Here is a 6,000-nt window from a genome sequence, read left to right as displayed (position 1 = left end):
CCTGCCTCCATGTCCCAAATGCTGGCCGTCTAAGTTGCCAGCTTCCTTAGGCTCCAAATCTGAACTTGGAGGGGGGTAAAGGGGCAGAGAGCCCAGAGAGACCCTTACTTCTGGCTGGTTTGAGTCCTTCTCTCTACCTTTCAGTCTTCTGTTTCCTTTATACACAATGTCCAGGGTGCGCTTGACTTAATCTTCTCTGGTTCATTCCTGTGTACTCACAGGTTTATTGGCTTGTTTTCACCAGATGGGGACAGTTTAAGTAAAATTCTTTGTATCATTGATCTGTATTCAGGCACAATTTACAAACGCTTGACAAAAAAGGAAAAAAGAAAAGAAAAAGAAAAAGAAACACCATCATCCCACTCTTATCTTCGGTGCCAGGAAGAGGAGGAGACTTGTCCTGTTCTCTGATGTTGAGACAGGTGGTGTGGGAAATGAAGGGTCTTTTCTACTAAAGGGTAATATATTGACACTTCATAAAACAAAATTAAATTATAAAGAAACGGTTTGGCAGAAATTCTAATTTCTCCAGAGTCAACACTTCTTGAAATCAGAATACATACTCAGGGACACTGGGTGCTGGGAATGAATTCAGTTTAGCAACTGCGAGGCTTTAAGGTAGCAATGGTCTCAGTTTGAGAGACATGGGGACCCCGCTGAGGGTGTTTCCCTGCTTGATTTGACATAGGCACGCACCTTCACGGGAAGGAAAACTATTTGTCTTGCCGAAATATTTTGGATTGTGTGATCTTTTCCTTGGGACCGCCCAGACCCATTTTCTAACGGGACAAGTGCCATTCCCGGAGCACACACTTTTTTTTCCTAGGTTCTCATGTGTTGCCAAAAATCACCAGCAGGTGGCAGCGTAATAGATGAAAAGGCTCTGTTGATCAGAGGCCATTTTTGAAGAGCAGTCTGCGCTATTTTTGTTTGCTGTTTCTATTTAAAAATTTTCATACAATATATTTTGATCATCTTTACCCTCCGAAGACTTATTTCTTTAGAATTTTTTATTTCTTGTAAGTGTTGTATGAATTCTTGAGGACACTGAACGTATGTCTATTCACTCCAGGTAAGGCTCTGGAGATAAACCAAAGGAATAATTCCACCCAAGTCTATTGCTGACCCAGAGTTTGAGTTACATATAGGAACTCGGGTTTCTTGGGTCACTGAAAAGCCCCGCGTGGGTGACGATCGCTGGAGTCCCCTGTACAATTTTCAGGCAGCCCCACTAAAAGTCTTCTCCCTGGCAATTGTTTACTAAGTATGTAACCCGGGTAAGGGGTTTCTCTGCAGCAGGAAATGTTGCAAAACAGAGGAAACAGCTGCGAGTGCAGAGAAATAAATCTGTTTCCTTTTACCAGTTCCCTAGGGTTTTTGTCTGATCTCCAGTGAAAACTTCTGAAGTGAAGAGCGAGAGGGCTGTTAGGCTCCCCCGCGACAGGACAGGATTCCTGAGTTTTTGTGAAAATAAATGTGCAACGTTTGGGTACCTGTTAAGTCTGGGATAGGAGGGGTTCAAGAGACACTGAGACAGATGAATGGGGATAAAGGAGCTCATTAGAAGAGTTTTATTAATGTCACGAACCGATAGACAGAGAAGCAGCAGCACGCCCAGGTCTCCTGAGAGTTCAGGTGCCAGCACCAGAGACAGGCAGACACCGTGGCAGAGTCTCTGAAGGGTGTCGGAGCCCAGTGGTCTAGAGGTTTGACTGCAAGAGGAGGCAGCTGGGGGTCCCAGGCAGCGGCAGAGGAATGGGAGAGGGTGGGACTTGTTAACTCACTTCCTAGGTGAGATGTCCCCGCACTGGACTTCCTGTCAGATAGGGACTCACAAAGTCGCCTCAGGGTGCTTGTCAGTATTTGTGACAGCGCCAGGGAAGGCCGCGGCAGAAACTGTGGCTTGAGCAGAGTCTACACGTACAGGGAGGCGGAGAGTGGATGAATGGAAGATTAATACTTAACATCTTAGCGTACTCACTAAAAACAAAGCAAAACAGCCAGAAAGACATCCTTTCGTCAAACATTCCTGTATCCTACCTCCCCTGCTATCCCCCTCTGGCCCGGCCACTCCTGTTAGGTTCTGTTGATAGATTGAGTTTTTAAATTGTTTCTTTATAATCCATTATCAAGAGAGACGTCTATTCACTCTAGGTAAGGCTTTGAAAGTAAGATAATAATAATAATAATAATAATAATAATAATAATAATATTCCATTCAAATGTAAGGAAATACTTTTGAAATGTTCTAGTTGAAGTGATGTGTACAGTTAAAATCACGGTTAGTACACACACACACACACACACACACACACACACACACATCAGAAACACAAACAAAAAACAAGGCCAGAGGTGAGGTTTTTGATTGCTTAATTTTTTTGTCAAATTTTTTGTTTTAAACAATTTCAAACCTACAGAAAAATGGGTATAAGGTTCTATTTGTTGCCAACATTTTGCCATGTCTGCTTTCTTTCTGTGTCTCTCTCTGCCTGTCCGTGTGTCTCTTTTCCCCCATGTTCAGTGCAATGCCTTGATGGGGTAGGAGGAAATAGGAAACTTTAAAAGGTTTCTTCATCTGGAAATGCACGCCAATTTTTTCCTCCCCACTCTCAGATTTGGCTTTTTTTTTTTTTTTTTTTTTTAAGCTGGGAGATGCCCCAGTGAGTTAAACTGAGGCTTCTGCGCGTCAACCAGCAGGCGGATTTCTCTGCAACCTCGGCATCGCCTGTCTGTGGTGGGCGCTGAAGCCTGGTAGCCACGGAAAGCCTAGGTTTCTCCCGCGATGCCCTTTATAAGCTCTCAGGAAAATTCGTGGTTCTTTTGGCAAAGCCCCTGTTAGGCCGAGACTGGACTTTCTCGGGAGGAGCTGTCTTTCTGCAGGGGTTTGTCTCTTTGTGGTCTTGGGACTGTGATCCTGTGTTCGCAATCCTCTTCAGGGTTTAAGAGCCAGGCTTGAGAACGCTTTCGCTATTTCCTATTTTGAAGAAACGCGCTGAAGAAATTGTCTCGATAAGGAGAATGTAGAATCTTAAAACTTCAAAAGAACAATGGAGAAATGGACGCTCACAATTACTTGGAGTCATATGGTCTTAACAGGCATTTGTAGCCAGCGTCCCTGGTGGTCTAGTGGTTAGGATTCGGCGCTCTCACCGCCGCGGCCCGGGTTCGATTCCCGGTCAGGGAAGTGCACTTTTTTCCTTAATGAAAAAAGTGAAGTCATGCCGTAAAGCTTTAAAAGGTAACTCATTTCTGACACTTTCCAGAAGACAAAAGTATTCTTTGGTAAATTCGTCCACTTAATTTTTAAAAAGAATTCAATCATAAAGGATTCAAATTTGCGAAAACGCACAGCTGATTAACCTGACTTCCATGTCACATTCCCTCCGAATCTACTGAGGTGATCAATGTAAATCTCAACTTCGGAGGCGCTTTATCTGCCTCTTGGCTTGACAATTCTTTTTGTAGATCAGGTTGACCTCAAATTTGCATACCTGCCTCCCAGGGCCTGATTTATTTAACAAGGCTTTTTTAGAAGTAGGTTTTTGTTGTTGTTGTTTTTGTTTGTTTGTTTTTAATGACATGTACCATTCAATCCTTTGAATATTCCATAATTAACTAGCTTGCTACTGATGAAGACTTAGGGTTTTGTTTATGTTCTGTTTTCTAACTCCGTGTCATTACCAAGCAGTGCTATCATTAATAATTTAATGCGTATGCCATTTTGCACATGTGCGATTTTTAAAGCGTAGGGGTAAAATGTTGGTTCAGAAGTTATGTTTGTTTGTGGGTAGACGTTACCAATTGCTCTTCAGAAAGTAATATTCCGCCAGCAATGCTCAACAAAGTAAACATGGTTTGAATTTAAACAATCTTGGACGTTTAGAGTGCCCCTCCGCCCCAACTAAATTTGTGGTTTTACTTTTTGACGAGTTTCCATGTAGAATCTTTGTGTGCATCCTTAGGTATTTCCACAGGATAAATGTCTAGTTGTGGAACTGGTATCTCATACCACCGAGCATTAAAGCATAAGAACGCAAACATTATAAAGTTACAAGAAAACAATTATGAAGATCGTCTAGATTTTTGGCTGGAGAGACCTTTTCAAGATAGAAGCAAAGCAGGGACCATAAATAACGAAACTTACGAGCCTCAGAATATAAAAGAAGAACACTTCTGCCTATCTAAAAAATTCTCATAATTATTATTTAAAGGCAAATGCTGATCTGATATAAATCAGTAAGGAAAACATAAACACTGAATAGAAAAACCAGGCAAAACATAAAACTCAGTAAATGCGAATCACTAGTGTAAATAACTGCCAAACCACGGAACATGATCAGTTTCGATAGTGATAAAATAAATACAAATTAAAGCGAGACGCCACAATAACATCCTGTACTTTTGTAAAGAAGAGAAGAAGGCATATTCCAGCCGATGAAAGTGAGCAGATCGGCAACATATGTCTAAAGAAAGTCTCCCATAAGCCACCCACAACAGGGCCTTTTCCTGGATCCAGAAGTGCCCTTTCAAACGGTAAAAGGAACTAATTAATTTTCTCTAAACTTGGAAATCAAGAACCATCATAATAATTTCAGCAGGACGAATCCTAGAGTTTGGAGTTTATTTCTCTCTCTTTTATTTTTGTTCTCTTCCAGTCGAAGAAATTTGCTGGGAAAAAAAAAAAAAAAAAAAAAAAAAACTTGGTAGAGTACTCTTTATATAAAAACCAGTCGCAATGCCTCATAGCGAGCGTTGGTGGTATAGTGGTGAGCATAGCTGCCTTCCAAGCAGTTGACCCGGGTTCGATTCCCGGCCAACGCAGCAGATACTTTTAATCGTCACTGGTGACACTTGGGTTCCAAACCTCGGAGTTCGTTCACCAAGTTTATCTAGGGATAATATGGTCCTGCCCAACGGCCCGTTTAGTACAGATTAACTTTTTGGAACTCTTTAGGAAAGTACCTGAAGTGGAGCTACTCTTCTTTGACTCGGTTCGGGAGGGAACGCGTGGGGTCTTTTAGCTTGGTAAGTGGGGTCAGCAAACACCAGCCCGGAGAAGGGCTCCTTCGCTCTTTCTTCAGCTCGCCAGCTCTGCTCCTTTTCCAATTACACCATTCTTGTAACAAAATCCTTGATTCCAGAGCACAGTCTGGAGTGTAAATAGGAATATCGTTTGGGGCTGCCTGCAAAGATGACTTGCTCCTTTGGAGGGGAATAAGAAGAGGTGGGCCGGTGCGGCGGGCGTCGGTTTCTCATCCCAGGTCGGAGGAGGCCTGGAAGATGGAGGAACTGACACTCGCGCCAGCATGCGGGAAGCGACAAGGTTACAAAGCCAGATATTTAACACTACAATCATGTAGACCTCAGTAAATTAATCAGGTATCGCAGGCAATCTTCTATCCTTCAAAAGCCATTAAATTGACGCCAAAGTCCGCTGCTTATCCGGTGGCTCGCCGTGATCGTATAGTGGTTAGTACTCTGCGTTGTGGCCGCAGCAACCTCGGTTCGAATCCGAGTCACGGCATTTAGTAGTACCGTCCCTTTGCAGCTCTTTTACTTACTGTGTAAAAAATACCAACCTTTCAATTTTGCCTTTGCGGAGAACCTAAACTGGAAGAACCCTTCCCTCCTTTTCCCTGGTCGGAAAACGAAACACCTGGGGAGCCAAGCGCCTGCCTCTGCAGCAAATACTACACCAAATGCTAAACCAGTGTGTCTCGGTGGAGTTTACACCGGATGGCGCTGGCCTTAATTCTCGGGCAGCCAAACTTGGCGTTTAAAAAGAAACTTCCACCGAAGAAGAGTGAACAGGACCTGTTTTCCCGGTAAGGGTCCCTCATGCCGGAGCCATCGTCACTGAGGTCTAGCCGCCAAAAGGCATGAGCGCGAAAGCTCAGGCTTCTCGGAGCACGAGTTTCTGCCCTCCCCGTCCCCGCGCTCTGGTCCTCAGCGCCACGCGCCCTAGACACCCAGCTCGGGCTTCAGGCGACTCTCAGA

General features: G+C 43.8%; 3 non-coding genes across 3 annotated transcripts; all 3 read left to right on the top strand.

Moving 5' to 3' along the window:
- The first annotated feature begins 3,115 nt into the window (after positions 1 to 3,115).
- Trnae-cuc (transfer RNA glutamic acid (anticodon CUC)) lies at positions 3,116 to 3,187 on the top strand. Its single transcript has one exon. It is a non-coding gene; the product is annotated as a tRNA-Glu (tRNA).
- A 1,565-nt stretch (positions 3,188 to 4,752) lies between these two features.
- Trnag-ucc (transfer RNA glycine (anticodon UCC)) lies at positions 4,753 to 4,824 on the top strand. The gene has a single exon. It is a non-coding gene; the product is annotated as a tRNA-Gly (tRNA).
- A 631-nt stretch (positions 4,825 to 5,455) lies between these two features.
- On the top strand, positions 5,456 to 5,527 carry Trnah-gug (transfer RNA histidin (anticodon GUG)). The gene has a single exon. It is a non-coding gene; the product is annotated as a tRNA-His (tRNA).
- The last annotated feature ends 473 nt before the right edge of the window (positions 5,528 to 6,000 follow it).

Source organism: Phodopus roborovskii, unplaced genomic scaffold (genome assembly GCF_943737965.1).
Source record: "Phodopus roborovskii unplaced genomic scaffold, PHOROB, whole genome shotgun sequence".
In the NCBI taxonomy this organism is placed as follows: domain Eukaryota; kingdom Metazoa; phylum Chordata; class Mammalia; order Rodentia; family Cricetidae; genus Phodopus; species Phodopus roborovskii.
The sequence above is the reverse complement of the archived record's forward strand: the minus strand, read 5'-3'. Positions and strand labels throughout refer to the sequence as shown.